Source organism: Protopterus annectens, chromosome 17.part0 (genome assembly GCF_019279795.1).
Source record: "Protopterus annectens isolate FY-2018-M chromosome 17.part0, PAN1.0, whole genome shotgun sequence".
NCBI lineage: Eukaryota > Metazoa > Chordata > Ceratodontiformes > Protopteridae > Protopterus > Protopterus annectens.
This window is the reverse complement of record NC_056751.1, coordinates 483,496,521-483,514,137: the sequence shown is the minus strand read 5'-3', so window position 1 is coordinate 483,514,137 and position 17,617 is coordinate 483,496,521.

Sequence of the window (17,617 nt, the reverse complement as noted above, 5' to 3'; positions counted from 1 at the left end):
ATTTGCAGGATTCAAACCCCTACCTAACTATGTTATGACACTCGAGATGGACGCATTAGCAGAGCACGCTATTTGCATTACTGGGAGGTTTCTCTTCTCCTGCTGTACTTATAGGGTGCTGACATCATCAGTGTTTAGAAAGGGGAATGTGCATCCTGTAGTCTGTTCTCCTAGTTGCCAAAAGGGACATTTCCCTCACATACAATTGCACACACACTAACCTCTCTCATCCAAACACACACACTTGCCATTTGCAGGATTCAACCCCCTACTTGACTATGTTATGACACTTGAGATGGACGCATTACCAGAGCGTGCTATTTGCATTACTGGGAGGTTTCCCTTCTCCTGCTGTACTTGTAGGGTGCTGACATCATCAGTGTTTAGAAAGGGGAATGTGCATCCTGTAGTCTGTTCTCCTAGTTGCCAAAAGGGACATTTCCCTCACACACAATTGCACACACACCAACCCCACTCACACACACCCACTGAGCATTTGCAGGATTCAAACCCCTACCTAACTATGTTATAACACTTGAGACGGACGCATTAGCAGAGCGCGGTATTCGCATTACTGGGAGGTTTCCCTTCTCCTGCTGTACTTATAGGGTGCTGACATCATCAGTGTTTAGAAAGGGGAATGTGCATCCTGTAGTGTGTTTTCCCAGTTGCCAAAAGGGGCATTTCCTTCACATAGACTTGCACACACACCAACCCCACTCACACACACACTTGCCATTTGCAGGATTCAAACCCCTACCTGACTATGTTATGACACTCAAGAAGAATGCATTAGCAGAGCGCGCTATTCGCATTACTGGGAGGTTTCCCTTCTCCTGCTGTACTTATAGGGTGCTGACATCATCGTTGTTTAGAAAGGGGAATGTGCATCCTGTAGTGTGTTTTCCCAGTTGCCAAAAGGGACATTTCCTTCACACAGACTTGCACACACACCAACCCCACTCACACACACTGAGCATTTGCAGGATTCAAACCCCTACCTAACTATGTTATGACACTTGAGATGGACGCATTAGCGGAGCGCGCTATTTGCATTACTGGGAGGTTTCCCTTCTCCTGCTATACTTATAGGGTGCTGACATCATCAGTGTTTAGAAAGGGGAATGTGCATCCTGTGGGGAGACAGACGCCAAGCACACTCTGGCTAAGCTGTCATTCCCTAGGGAAAACAGCCTAGTGTTGACCTCTACACCCATATGTTTAATTGTCAAATGCACATTATTTGTTGCTGATAGACTGTTTGCAGGTCTTTATTGCCATAGCATTCCCTGTTTGTATGAACAACTTGTGTATCTGTGGAAGATGTTTGCATATGGGAGGGATCCACTATATCACGTATGTCTCTGTAGTCATTTAACTGTGTGCACTGGGCAGATTGCTGTAATGTGGTTGGTTCCTGGAATAACACGTACAAATACCAGATATGTGTGGCCAACTGCTAAACTGAGATTTGGCCTAAGTGTGTGAGCATGCCCAGTTCAGCCTTCCCATGGCATGTTGTCTGACATATGTCTCATTTGTCAAAGTGTGTGAGCATGCCCAGTGTGAGCTTTCCATATCTTGAACTCTGCAGCCCACCACATTTGTGGATGAGTGTGAACTTCAACAAATATCTCCCGTTTATGGTTGTGTGTTGTGTGTCATGTTGCGTAGTTACTGACCAACTGCTTTGTGTGTGAACACAACAGGGATTATACTGTGCCTGCAGGGTTTGCATGGGATACTTTGCATACAGTTGTCAACATCCTTTCACACTGACCTAACACTGTAGTACTGTATAGTGTACTGGTTCAGTACTTTGACTGGTGGACAGTATCCTGGGCTTTAGTCCTATCACTGCTTTACATTTCCATAGTGAGCACAACAGCCTGGTTAGGGGCCAGTTGTGCACATCTGACCATGTTGCATTATGTTCAGATATGAACTACTTAAATCAGGCTTGTCCAACATTAGTAGTGTATTCCACAACATAGGTGTACATTTGCAAACACTAGCAATGTGCCCTAGGCCATTTCTAATGCTAGTCGGAGAGTGTGCTTGTCCTTCGACACACATTGTAAGTGGAGTTTGCCAAGACATATGTCATGGTTAGTATACTGTGCCTCTGTCTACCTGTGACATAACAGTGATACCCAGGGTAAAGCTACCATCTCCCATCCACTCATCAAGATTCCTCTTGAGGAGAATCGATGAGTGACTCTATGGATAGCCTGTACTGGGAGTTTACTCATGGGTGGGGGTGGCTTCTGTGTTATGGATCATGCAGTACAGCTTGTCCTATGTAAGTCAGTGCTGGGGTTCAGGTCTCTCATGTGCATAGCTCACTTCCATTCAGATTGTACAAGGTGCAGCATGTTTATTGATACCAGCTTGGACATGGCTTTATACATCAGGCACAGCTTGCCTCTGGGTGGGCAGTATGGCAGTGTGTGTAGCTGCAGTTTGTTTAATCAGGCAACACATGGCATCTGTGCAAGCTCTTTGATACTCCTGGTGAGGTACTGTTGGGGACTTTACAGTTGATGGAGGTGTCTGCTGAGGTACATCCCACAGGGGCTATTGTAGTCAATTGTAACGCTGATGAAGGATGACTGCAGAGTCACAATGACCTCCCCTTATCTAGATCTGACAACCTACATGATTAGGTGGGTATATGGTATGTTTCTGTGAACACTACAGCCACATGTTTGTCCAATGCAGGATATCTATCACCTTGTGTCCCCAGGTCTCTCATTACATGTTAAGTACGTAATGGGTTAACACCTATGTGGTAATTGGTGGGCACTTAATGTATATCCACAGGGGTTGACTATACACTTTTCTGCAATTAGCTTGCTGACATGGCTATGGCACCAGTTGTCTGTTTCTATGTGGCCCTTTTGTGGGATGCTTGTGTCAGCTGGAGGGTCATATATGGTGAGCAGTTTGTAGTCCTCTGCAAACATGTTCAGACACAGTCCTTCCATGTTGGCCTGTACCTATGGGACATATATACCAGACGAGGGAGATCCCAGGACCAAGCCTTGTGGGATGCCAGTTGTATCTGGTTTTGTAGTCTGACATGGCTGCAGCATGTCTGACCATGTCTGTTCTGTCCTTGGTCTGGTTTGCAATCCCTCTACTGACATAGGGATTTATATTTAAGCTGGTGAGCATATCTATAATGAACACGTAGGGTATTGTATAGAAGCCTTTGCAAGGTCCAGCTATGCTGTGTGGACCACATTGCCCTCATCAATGATGTTAATGACTGTTTCAAATGAGTCAAACATGCTTAGGGGCAGGATCTGCACTTAAGAAAGCCACGCTGGGTAGGGTCCAGTGTCAGTAGGTCCCCAATATCTTTATATCTGCGGTACATGCTGATCCTTTCCATAGCTGTGCAGACCGAGCTTCTCAGGATTCTGGGGTGGTAGTTTTCAGTATCCATTCAGGCAACACCTTTGTTGAGAAGGACCACTGTTGTTGTACACTGCTCTTTGGGTACATATCCTGTGGTAAGGCTGACATTGAGCAGTAGTGTTATTTGGCATTCCATTCGTCTTGTAGTCCATGTTGGACTCAGCCCAGGACACCATCTCATACCATTGCTGCTGTGTGTTTTGCTTTGTAGATGCTGGCTGTTACCTCAGCATCTGCAATGTCAGGGGGCCAGCAGTCTGCTGTGATAGATATTTTGCATTCTGTGGGGGGGGGGTTGCACTGCACCTGTCAGGATGTATGTTGGCAATATGTGTGTGTGTTTGGTATGTTGTTTGTGATATTTGTGTGATTCAGAGCATATCTGTGAATTCCCAACACAGTTCCTACCATCAGTTGTGGAAGCCTTGGGATTATCCTTAGTGTCCTGTACAATTTGTATCTTCATAGGTTCATAGGTTCATACTAGGCTATCCACCCTAGGGCATTTGTTAGCCTAGCCAGAGTATGTGTGGCTTTCGCCACCCCTTGCTATGTGAATATTATGGCCATTTATGATTTACTTTGCTGTGCCTCTGTCAGGACGTGACACAGTGAAGACCCCCAGTGTAACTCTATGATCATCCATCCACTTGGCAAGATTCCTGTTGAAGAGTGTCAGTGAGGGGCTCTGCCTAACATGGAGTGGGATTCACGGAGTGGGATTCTGTTCCAGGGTGTGGGGAGCCTCTGGGTTATGTATCTGTCCCTCCAGAACATCCTATTTCATTATGTGTTGAGGTTGACATCTCTCACTCTCACAGCTCCGATGGCTTTGAGTTTTCTGGGGTGGAGCATGTCCATTACTCCTGTGTTGGACATGGCCTTGTACAACAGGCATGCAATGCCTCTGTGTAGGCAGTATGTGACTGCATTCAGCTGGGGTGTCTACAGCCAGGCAGCATATGACATATATTTGAGACCCTTTATCCTCTTGGTGAGGTACCTTTGAGGTCTTTCTAACTGCTGCAGGTGTCAGGTAAGGTACATCCCATATGAGGCATTGTACTAGATTATGGGTGTGATAAGAGAATAGTATAGGGGCACAATGACCTCTGTTGACGTAGATGTGAATCCTTTCATGATATGGTGTCCAATGTAGACAGTCTTCCTAGCCACATTGGCAATGTGAGTGTCACATAACAGGTTACTGTCCACTTGTGTCCCTAGGTCCCTGATTACTCCTTCCATACATAATGGTTTACCACCTATGTGGTAATTTGTGAGTACCTTGTTTGGTATTTGGTGGGACATTCATACTGTCCATTGTCTTCAGAACGGCTGGGTGGGGTTCCTGTGTGTGAGGGTGTGGTCTGTAGCATGCTACAGACTGTACAGCAGTCTTGACTACGGTTAGTTGCACATGGGTGGACTCCAATGCCTTGTGCATTGTCAGTTACCTGGACGTATGGGTGTCTGTGCTGAATATGGATACTCACCCTCCTTTTATGTTTTGTTCTAGGTTTTGGGGCCATAACGCATGATATGTGGTATAACCTGGTAGTGCTGGTGTGCTGTCAGGAGGCTTGCAGCAAGTTTCTGTCACTGCACAGACATCGATGTTCTCCATACTGGGGATGGCCTCGGGAGCATGCATATTGGGGTTTACACATCTGGCATTGGTCAGCATTACCCTTATGTTTCTTTCCACTTATGGTTTGTAGGGTGGTGGGTTAGTCTTTTCAGCCTTGCCTACGAAAGGCTCTATGGAGGTGGCAAAAGCCTTATCCAATATCCAGACGCCCAGGGGTAACAGGTGCAAGCCATCCCTGGAACAGCTGCGTGGCTTGTCAAGCATGACATCCCAAGCAGACAGACATTGGATCCCCTTGGAATGACACCAGTAATTGTGCCACTTGTTATAACTGATCATTCTGTGTTTGTACTGTGGCATCATTCTTGGTTAGGGTAGGATGCTGCAAACGGTCAGTGTCATACCGGCCTGGACTACATAATCAGAGAGCTCATCTATGTCTCTTTTCATGTAGTCCGGGGAGGTACATCTCAGGTCCTTCACACCAGCATGGACTATGACTGTATCATATTTCTACTTGCTTCGGGGTGACCTGCATACTTGTGTTATGTGGCGTATTGTGGCAGCCTACAGGCAGCTTACTGTACCCTTTCCCTTGTTCAGTCTGGTGTGCGGGACAGCAGTGTGTCTCACTATGGAGTCACCTATTACAACTGTATCAGGCATGTTGTTTCTCCTTCTGGCCTGTGACTGTTTGGCACACCAGCTTTGTGTACTATGTGTTGCATGTGCTATGTTTGGAGGTTGTTTGATTGGGTGTCTGCTTTGGAGGCCTCTGTTGGTGTGGTATGTTTGTGATTCGGGCCTCCAGGAATGTTTTTCTGTGTTTATGTCTTTGGTTTGCAGTTGTGATAGGTCTATGTGGGACTGGGTTTGTGGTATGTGTGGTTACCTTCTCCTCCTGACTAGTTTTGGGAGTACTGAGTTGAGGGAGCTCAGCCTCCAGTTTGGATAGATGGTTGCATCTCTCACATATATTTGTATTTCTTGGGGGGAGTTGGGGGTTGTCTGTGTACTTGGGGCAGGTGTAACATTGCCTCAAGATTCACAGATTCAACTTGTTGTGGCTGGCCTTAGTGGATTGTATGTGTGGACATATTTTATTGCCATACTACTGATCAGTGATTACTTCATTTTTTACGTTTGCTCTATCATGTAGTAGCTTCCTCATTCTCTTGCATGGTTTGGTTATGGCTGTTGTCCACCATGCCAGATGCCTGCGTGTATGGCATTGTGTCTTGTTTTAATTTAGGATTGCATAATCCAAGCATTCTTGGCAGTGTTCATGGAATGGCTGTATTACAGGTTCTGAGGTGTGGCCCATATTTTGCACCACATCAGTTTGGAGGAGTGCAAATATTGCTTTACACATGTTTTTCACTGTGGTTTTCTGGCCAGGGACTGTGGTCAGGATGTGTATATCCAGTGTGATTACTCTATGGTCTGGTTTTACCAGTGAGCAATACACTTCTCATCTTGCCATCCAGTACCCATGTTGCTGATTATCACATCCAGTATCCTTACCCCTCTTGTGGGAGTGGTACGTTGTTCCTGGGCATTTTGGTTTATGGATTCTATGAACTTTTGTCCTACAGTGTTGGGGCTAGTATAATGCTCCCAGTCTATGTCTGGGTATTTTCAGTCACCCAATATAATGTGGTTTGGAGGACTTGATATATTCATGTATTCCAGCATAGGCCAGGTGCAGTTCCTGGTGTTGGGACGGTAGTCTGTAGCAGGCTATAAACTGGGGGGCAGTTTTAGCCACTGTTACTTGACCATGGCTAGTCCATGCTGCTTCTTGTTGTGGGACCAACATGGGATGTGGTTATCCTTGACAATTATTGCTAGTCACCCTCCTTTTGTAGCTTGTTCCATGTTTTGAGGCTGTACAGCACAGTATGAGGTGTAACCTTGTAGTGTTAGGGTGCTGTTGTGAGCCTTGACCCAGTTTTCTGTTACAGCACAGATATCAACATTCTCCATACTGGGTGAGTTTAGACTGCATGCATCTTGCTGTTTCGACTTCTGGCATTGGGTAGCATTACATCTAGGTTCTTATCCCTTCTGATACCTATGGAGGTAGGTTTGTGTTTTGAGCCTTACCTATTCAGGGCACGCTGTGGGTAACAACAGCCTTTGCCAGTATCCATATGGCCTGCACTGATAGGTGCACACCAGTCCTAGCAGTTGGAGCATCATGTCATGCTCAGCCTGTCATCCCAGGCTGGCATTACATCTAGGTTCTTATCCCTTCTGATACCTATGGAGGTAGGTTTGTGTTTTGAGCCTTACCTATTCAGGGCACGCTGTGGGTAACAACAGCCTTTGCCAGTATCTATACGGCCTGCACTGATAGGTGCACACCAGTCCTAGCAGGTGGAGCATCATGTCATGCTCAGCCTGTCATCCCAGGCTGGCACACATTGGATCCCCTTTGACTAACTGCGATACTTCAGCCAATTATTGCACTTGATCATCTCATTGTCATATTGTGGCATGATGCTTGGTGAGGGTAGGATGTTAGTAAGGGTCCTCAGGTGTGCATATAGTACATGTTGTTACATTACTTAACACATGGCATTCATGCCTCAGGTGGTGCTGCAGGGCTGCCTCTGTTGGATGCACATATTACACTCCCTGTACATGTTTGTGAGCAGGTCATGTCATTTTAGGCATCCCTGTTATTATTTGAGTGAGTCAGAGGGGGTATCATTCCCAGGGTTCCTACTGAGCCAGTGTATGTGCTATGCGTTGCCTCTTTGCCAAGGCCAGGGCATACTGGGCACGCCTCCTTCTGCCTACTGGGGCAGGCTCAGGTTGTTCCTCCTCCGAGTCACGCTCTGCCTGTGATGACCTTGGCAATGGTGGGGGGCTGTTTGGCCCAGCCCTATGCTGGTCCTGCTGCAGCTGTTTTCGCAAGATCATATTATGTAGCATAGCACATACCATGACAATTTGGGTACATGTAGTTGGTGTGTACTGCAAGGCTCCACCAGATGTGTCCAGACACCGGAACCGTGACTTGAGCAGCCCAAACACACGCTCTATTACATTACGTGTTTGTGCGTGTGCCTCATTATGGCGTTCCTGTTCAAGTGTGTGTTCTGACACCCATCAGAAATGGCTCCAATGCATAACCTGCATCCCCCACTAGGTGTCCGTGTGAGATGTCCCCATTGGCAAATGTCTGGTACAGCTGCGTCAAATGCCAGATGTGGGAATCATGGTAGCTCCCAGGGCAGCCAGCACACACATTCATTATTATGCCCTGGGCATCACACACGACCTGGCAGTTTATGGAGGGGAAGCCCTTGCGGTTAATGTAGGCCCTACCCCGCTCACCGGCTGGTGCTTTGATGCGTATGTGCGTGCAGTCTATTGCACCCACTACCTCAGGGTATTCCGCTATTTGCTGGAAGAGATGCATATTGCTGGCCAATACCTCACGGGCATTGGGGAAATATACATAATCTCCGACATGTGCTGATATGGCATCCAAGAACTGGTGCAGTACCCTGGAGGCTGATGCCTGTGATATCCCCATCATATCACCAGTTGGTCTCTGGAAGGTACCTGTTGCTAGTATTCTTAGGCCAACACATACCTTGGTTTCCACTGGGATGGGTTCCCCTCTGTTGGTTCTGTGTGTGAGGCGTGGCCTGCACAGCTCCACTATTTGCTGCAGGAGGTCTCTGTCCACTCTATAGCGCTCTACTATCTCCAGCTCATGTAACCCGTGGTAGGTGACCCTGGGCCTGTACACTCTTCTCTGTCTCCTCACTGTGGGTTGTCTGGCACCATCTGCATTGTCACCACCCTCAGCAAGTCGCCTATGTCTCATTATGACAGCTATGGCAGCCCCTAACATTTCTGCTCTGAGTTCAGCTTTTTCAGTTTTCACTTCTAATAGCTTACTCCTGTCTTGCAGTGTCTCTTGAGAGAAACATCTTGCACTGCTGTTTGCAGATTTTTAAGTGTTGGGCTGAGCTACTATTCTGCCTGTGTAATTGCCTGCTTCTAATTGTTTTCACCTGCTAGCTCCAGCAGTATTCCCTGCTAGCTTCCTACTAATTCTGTTGCTTCCTTTTTCCTTTCTGTTTCCTCAGGGGGGAGCAGCGTGTATACCAGCAGAAACATGCTCACAGTGGCTTACACGCGCGCACACATGCTTACACGGTTCAGAATCTGCTTATTCGGGTTAAAACGCGCGCACACCCGTGCAAACATTGTCAAACATCTCCCAACACGCTCCCACATGCTCAGTCTGCCTTACATGCGCGCACACTGTCTTACTCGCGCTTCATGGCGCGCACACGTGCGCATGCACGCCCAGCAAGAAACTTTGGAGTAGGCAACAGTATAAACCTTCCATTTCTTGACTTTCCCATGCTTATGTTGTGGCACTCCTCTTTCCATGATATGTGTCTGACATCTGTCATGTAACTTTGACCTCCAATGAACTGCATTTCTTTCTGCCATTCCCCCCTGTGATGTCACCTATCTCCTACTCTGTTCCTCCCCCTTCTGTAACTCTTACACTACTCAGAATGTGCTCATTTGCTATGTGACAGTGGAATTCAGTATCCTAACACTCATTTGCATCAGATTGCCTAATAATGCTTAGTTACATCTCTTAGACTCAGCTTCCCCCCTTAGCAACCACTAAACGGTGGCCATGTTGTTTTTGGTCTGCTGGTCCCTGCATTGTAAATCCATGTATTGCATAAAACCCACATTTGTGGGTTTATAACCTTCATTTTTATGTTTTATACAGCGCAGCCCGTTTGCGCGGGGCTGCGCTGGATTTAAACATCTGCGATCGCCGAAAAAAAAAATTATATTTTTATTACTTTTGCATCAGGTTACCTTGCCAGTGGCCACATATTTGGCCATTGGCATGCTGCCTGACACATATGCACCCTTTATTTGGAGCTGACATGGCTCCATTGTGAATTCTGCAGAAACGTACTCAGTTGCCAACTGAGTACATTTCTGCAGCTAAAACGGCTCTTACACGGGCTGTTTTGGGCTTCCTGGATCGCTAATCAACCTCATTTGCATGCTATTCGGCTGCAAGTGAGGTGATTAGCTTATCCACGCCCACTCTGTGTAAGAGACGTTTTAGCTGGTCTCTTACACGGACTTTGGGCTGTTCCTGGATCGCGAAGGCTGCATGGAGTCTTACACTACTCTTAGACTCCGTGCAAGCCTTCGTGAATCCTGCCGTTAGTTTTACTCGGCAGTAGAAATTAGCTTTGTATCTTTTTATTTGATGATGGTATGGGTTGGGGAAGCATTATCCTGGGAGTTACTTTATTGCTCATGTACAGTTGCTACATGAATGTGCACCTCTTTCTCCCAGGTTATTTGTTTTATGTTACAAGATTTCAACTCCCTTCTTGGAAGATAGTGGTGAAGATAAATATTGGTGGTGCTGCGGTAGCATTGTCGCCTCACAGTAAGACGTTGTCCTGTAGAGCGCCTTCTGTATGGAGACATGCGTGAATGGGTGTACCTTCGTTGAAGGTTGTGCATCAGGGCTGGCAACTCGGCATGTAAAAATCTACTGCCAATCATTAGCGGACCGGAGTTCCGCTGTGGCGACCCGTAACCGGGAAAAGCCGAAAGACCCAACAACAACAACCTAATTCTGTTTTTCTTCTCTGTGTTTGTTATTGTACACTGCTTATAGCAATACAAAAACAAGCAAACAGGTATGAATGAATAGCATCTAACTGTATCTATTTTTCTGGCTAATGAAGCTCATAATTGCTTAACTTTATTTTTACTTAGTGTTCAGAAACAGATAAGAAAACATTTCATTTGACTATATATGTTTATACCTTTACCTAATTGAATATTAATGGATTGACTAATCTAATTACAAAGTGCAGGTGCAGTTTTCAAGAGGAGGCACCGCCTCAAATTGTTCTTCCCCAGGAAACTAATCCTTCCCCAACAGAACATGAACAACTAGATAGTCTCAGTTTCAGGGCAGTGGCATTGCATCTTATCCACATGGGGGAAGAAAGGGGAGCAGTAGTTTGTTTCCAGAAGTCTCCCTCTGTGATTCCTGGATACCAAGATAAATCTGTGTGGTTGAAATTTTGCTCTTAAAAGGCACTTCGATTAAAAACACTATATTTTTTTCAGTTTATACATCCTGCCAGGCATTATTCCTACAGAGATAGTCTGGATAACGAGACAGTCGATTTCCTTTTAGGTGGGAGTGGTATTATGAGAAAGAGGAAGATTTTGGTCTTTGGACACCGACAGTACTGGCACTGGTTAGGTTTTATATCATTCTGCTGAGGAAGTCTGATACTTTATCATTCTTTGATCGATTTATGCATTTATAAATATTTTTTCTGGCTGTTTAGGTCCTGTTCTGTAATTGGTAAGATATCAGTCATTAAGAGTATGGTTACAAGTTCGAGTATTTTGATTTCTTCCCTAAATCTCTTTTAGATCATATACGCCTAGCTGTTTGTTGGAGATTTGATGCACACAGGTTCATTTCATATTAGAGGATAATTTGACCCTCTGTGGGGAAGACCTATGTAAAATGTGAATTAAGGCCTTACATGGCACCAGGTTCTCCTCTGTTGATGTCTCCACTATAAGATGGGTAAGACAGTGGGATAATTTTAAAAGGAACTTAAGTAGCATACATAGTCTTGGAATTTAAAAATTCAGCCTAGCTGAGGAATAATAAATTTCTCTATCTTTACAAGAGGATTTAAAGTCCCTAGCTGAGACAGCTATGAGGATGGGTTCAGTTGCAGATGAAGCCCTCTTGCAGGCTGGGATTACATTTTTAGGGTATTTAAGCTATAGGTCAGAATGTGTTACACAAAACTTGCAGATAACTAATTTTGAGACTACTGTAAAATCCCAGAAGTATTTATTGTTGAGATATAGACAATAATCTGCAGATAGCCATATACTCCATGTCCTGTGAGATGAGCCAATCAGATACTTTACAAGGGGCATGTCTTAATTCTTATGATTCAGTTTTACTGAAGCTAAGGGATACTGTAGGAAGCAGAAACCTCTTTGTCTTGATTTTCCAAATAATGTATAAGGGGGAAGTTGGTTTATTTGGCCTGATCTCCTTCATGTTGCATAGGTAAATATACTTGGTGCTCCAAGCATGTCCATCTTGCTGCACAGAGGACACTTGTACCTACACGAGTAGGCATCTTCCCTCCCTTAAAAAGACTGGTTACAGTTTTGTTTTAGGGACAGTGGTAAGCTAAGGACAGGTTTGGACTTGCATACTGTTCCTCACACTGAATTATATGTATATATATTGTTGTTAGATTAAAGCTACTACTTGATTTAAGACGGGGCTTCCATCCATTATATGCATAAAAATTTTATTCATCCAATTTGGAGACAACCAAATGTTATGAGAGCTAATTGCAACAAGGGTGTGCTTATGAGGGGCAATCCATAGCACAGCATGAGTCCCTGAATTAATATTCTGGACATTTTAGGAGACTTAAAACATTACATTTTTTACTCAGCTTGCTGCTACATTGAGAGGATAGATTTTGTGCTGTTGCACAAAGGAGGCTCTTGAAATGTTTGAATAAATTTAGATCTTTGCAGTTTTGGAACCAGCTGAGAACTGAAGATAAATTTATGATGTGGGATAACTTTCAAGGGGACATTGGGTTTACTCAGGATAACTTGATCCAATTTAAGATGTAGGTTAAGAAATGCACTAATATGAAACTGACTTTTTTTCTAATAAAGGACTGGTTCCTCAGGACACAAAACTGGCTAAGTGTTAGTGATTTTTCCAGTGACAGTAAAGGTGGAGTATCAAGAATATAAAATATTCTGCTCAGCTTGATGTCAAATCACACTAATAAATTTAGAATACCCTGGGAATAGGATTTAGACCTTTATCTTCCCGTGGTCATGTGGTTTAGAAAGTGCTGTGTCACTAGATAAACCACAAAGTCTCAGCGATATTGCTCAGCTGAGTTGCAGTGTCTTTTTAAATATTTTTTGCATGCCTACAGGGCTTTCCATGCTTTTCCCCGTGTCTTCCCTTGTTTAGTGGAGATTCTACTCAGGAGAATTGGAGGGTTACTGACACATTTTTTTGGGATTTCCCAGCATTGCTTACTATAAACCAAGAATAACAATGTCACGGTGATATAATTTGCTCAAGTAGCTTGGTAATCACTCAGGTTTGGATCCAGCAATTAAGCAGGGCATGCTGCTAGAAAATATGCTGAATGTATTGCTGTTGGCGGTGGGGGGAGTAATCACTAAGAATTTGGAAAAAAAGATCACCCCTAAGACATGTTAGAGATGCAGAGATAATTACTGAATTTGTATGAATGAGAAGCTGGCTTGCTAAGACTCTAATAATAAGGAGAAACTGATGCAAAAGGGGTCTTATTGGAGGCTGAATGGATAACTAATTTTTGTTAGCTGACTAAGCATATAAGATTGCCAACCTGTTATGGCTCTTGTTTTGTTTGAGCTGGATCCTATTTTACAACTGGAATATGGCAATAATTTATTTATTTGCAATACGTGTGTATTATAACTGTCAGTGTTACTATTCTTAATAAAAAATGATTTTCACATAAAAAGAAAAGCCCCTTTCTGAGATGTGCATGTTTAGAAATTTACCTCTTCTTGGATTCATAAAAGAAAATAAAGGACTAGAGGAAGTATATGAGAGATGCACAGGAAGAGATAGAAGGCAATGCAAGGACTAATAGGTTTAACTGAGTGGGACCAGAAGGAAGTTTAGGGGGGATCGCGTTTTGAAGATGCTGTTGATTGCACAGAGTAATTGTTCCTGAGTGAGAAAATGGGAGCTGATATTATGAAGAATAAGAATGAAAGAAAAGAAAAAAAAACAAAGTAGGAGACACAAATATGGAAGAATGTACTTCTTGGTTAGATATTGAAAGAAAGGGTCATAATCAAAAGTGAAGGAGTATTTAGAAGGAACTGAAAAAAACATGAATGGTATATGTATGAGGGGAAGAATTTGAATCAGACATTTGTAAAAAGGGGTAAAAGTAATTAGCCTGGTAAAATCTTACATTAAGTTTGACCTGCATCAAAGTTTTCGAACTTCCTTTCCAAAGTTATCTAGGTAGACCAGTTACCATAATGGTAAATGTCTTTCCCTCCTGTGCACAAGGTACAAGGTTCAATCCTGACCTCTGGCCAATGTCTGTTTATTGTTTGCATGTTCTCCCAGCCCCTGTGAGGGATTCCTCCCATCTACAAAAAACATGCAGCATGTTTCCATCTCTAATTCACCAAAAGGAATAGAGCTCTGAGCAGCAGTACAGACTCTCCATGATGCAATTCCTACCAACTTCTCAGAGCAAGAAATCTGGACAAAGCCAAAAATAATGGGGGAACAAAGGCCTAAAAGCAGGAACATTTTTACATACTGCTGTTACAAAATTAGTAAGATGATAGAATAACCTGTTTTGTATTATGTATTTTCTGAAGGATATGAAGTACGAATCTCAAATGGTTTTCATTATTTATTATTACTTAGTAACATCAATCTTCAGTTATTTGCCAGAAAAACACAATTTTTATGAGGAACAGACCAAAAAAATGAGTCAAAAATCTGGACATTCTGCAAAAATCTGTACAGTTGAGAGGTATGCATGGTACCCTATAGGAGAACATGGATCACAGACTAAGAACCATGGCAGGGATAGCTACTTGTTGGTCTAAGCTATAACTCTAATTGATTTAGTTGTGCTGACAAATGTTGCCAGATTGGCATGGGTATTTGCCATTGATAAGTCGGTTGAGGATCTCGCGTACCCTGACCTGCACCAGGAACCATGCTAAAAAGGAGAGGGATATATGTGCCCCTATTGGCCAGTGTGTGTCTGCCATAAAGCCCAGCAGCCCTGGGTCAATAGGATACTGGCTGGACTTTGTCTAGTTGCTAAGGTTGGGTTACTTGGGGTAGCTCTGTTGAGCAAAAGCTGGATGTAAAACCAATTAACATGCCAAAGAGGAACTAAAAATTGTTACAAGGCCTAAGAATTGTTGCACACAATGTAGGTTCACTGACGAGATGGAAGTAGATGGACCTGATGGTTACGAGGAGGCTGGACATCATATGCATCCAAGAGATAAGATGGAAGGATAGTTAAGCAAAGCCACTTGGCTTGGGATCCCGAGTCTGTTACTGAGGGGGAGGACAGGCTAGCAATCGTGTGAGGATTGCGGTGAGAGAGAGGTTTCAGAAGGCAGTGACAGATGCCATCAGATTGACAGACTCATGACAATCCAGCCCAATAATAGGGCAGTATTCATAATCTCAGCCTATGCACCAAAGCAGGGATGGGATAGTATAGAAAAGAGTGTATTCGGACAGCAGTTGCAGGACCTACTAGAAAAAGCAGGTTAATAAGAATTGCAGTTTATAATGGGTAACCTGAATGCACATATTGGGACAGGCAGAAATGGATATGAGGACTGCCAGGACCACATGGGTGAGGGCAACAGGAATAAGAAAGACAGGCAGTTCTCGATTTCTGTCTGGAAAATGGTAACCAACACATGGTTCAGAAAGAGAGACAGTCACAAGATCACATACAAGGTGGCCAAAATGCAATTCAGGTAGACTTCCTCCTAGTAAGGAAAGGGCATTGGACTAGAATCCATGATTGCAAAATCATTCCCAGTGAAGCAGTCAGCCAACAACAAAAAACACTGGCTTCTACAATGAGTTGCAAGCAGTAGACAAAGAAGGCTCTAATGTCCACAGAGACCAGGTTGAAGACCTGGAAGTTAACTGGAGAGAAAGCACAACAGTTTGAAGAACTACTCAGGGTTCTGACACCTCAAGAAGAAGAAGATGATGAAATAGGCTGAGTTAAAGAAGAATGGCAGTGCCTCAAAACAGCATGTGTAAAGACTGCAAAAGAGAAACAGGGCTGAGCTAGGTATGGAAATAAGGTACATAAGGAAAGCCGGTAATGCAATACAGAAGTCCACAAATTCATCAAAAGAAAGGAGTGCAGGAAAAAGTGGGAGATAGAAAGGATAGACCAGGCTAAGAAGGAGTAATTGGTTGGCTAACAAAAAAGCTAAGAAAGGCATTGTAGTAGCAAAGAACAAGGCATCACTGGCACTCTACCAGCTTCTAGAGAGTAAGTCAATAGATAGCACAAAAACTATATTAGGTTGCAAGGCAGAGACAGAAAGATAAAGAAGATATACACCCTTCATAACGGATGCCTGAAACAACCTGCTCACCAACCCACAGGACTTCGAAGGCAGACAGAAGAAGCATTTCCAGCAGCTTCTAAATGAAATAAACCCCACAGAAGCTGTACTGCCTAAAGCACAGCCTACTATGAGAGAAGAGGAGGAGACGTCCATCATAACTCTCAGCTGTCCAGAATTTTGCTTTATAGTTTTGGTCTGTTTCTTATAAAATTGCAGTTTGCTGACAAATCAATGGCAAATCATTTAAGACTGAAGTCAGAATATAATGGTAGACATTTGAGTTTCAGACTTCATATCCTTCAGAAAATTGATGCTGATGCAAAACCTGTTATTGTATCAGCTTTCTAAGCTTGTAAGAGCAATATTTAAAGTGTGTCCCTATTTTTTACCTTTGTCCCCCATTATTTGTAGCTTTGTCCACATTTCTTGCTCTAACAGGTTGACCATGAAAGAAGTAAGAACAGCACTAGAGAAAATTAAGCCAAGGGAAAGCAGAAAGCTTAGATAAGGTCACAGCAGATATGATAAAGTTGGTCGGTGAGATAGGGGAGAAATGGCTCCTGAGGGTGCTCGTAGTAATGATGAGAGAAATCTATGTCCCAGAATAATGGAGAATAAGCATTCTAGTGCCAGTGTTCAAGAACACAGAACATTCCAAACTATTGACAGTATAAGAAGAATCAAACTCCTGTCAAGTTGCATGAAAGTTCTGGAGAGGGTGATTGAAAAAATGGAGAAAGAGTAGTAGAAAGTAAGATGGCAGATGAGCAGCTTAAGTTCAGATTAGAATGAAATACAACTGACCTGTTTGCAGTGAGAGAAATAGTTTAGAAGAAGTTAGAGATGAGGAAAGCACTTGGAGAAAGCATGTGACAAGGTCCCAAAAAAGCTGATTTTGGCAGTCCTGCAGTGGTTTAAAGTCCAAGAAACATTGGTAGAATTAGTGCAGACTATGTACTAGGGCCCATTGACTGAAGTGTGAACAGTGTTCAGTCTCATGGACGTGTTTCCCTTGGTAGTGGGTGTGGACCAGGGTTCAGCTCTGAGCCCACTGCTGTAGGACTACATTAGCAAACTTCTCAAGGGTATAGATCAACAAAGATGCTGTATGCAAGCAATGTCACATTACAGGCAGACTCTTGGAACAAGAACTTAAGCAAAGGATACAGGAATAGAATTCAAAACTGAAGGCACATGGGATGCAAGTGAGGGCAGATAAGTTAGTTGTAATGGCAGCACATGTTGGAGTTCAGAAAAAGCTGAGAATTAAGATAGAAGGGAAAATAGTAGAGGAAATTAACAGCTTCAAGTAATTCAGAGGGATGGTTGAGGAGAAGGAAAGTGAGAATGCGGAGG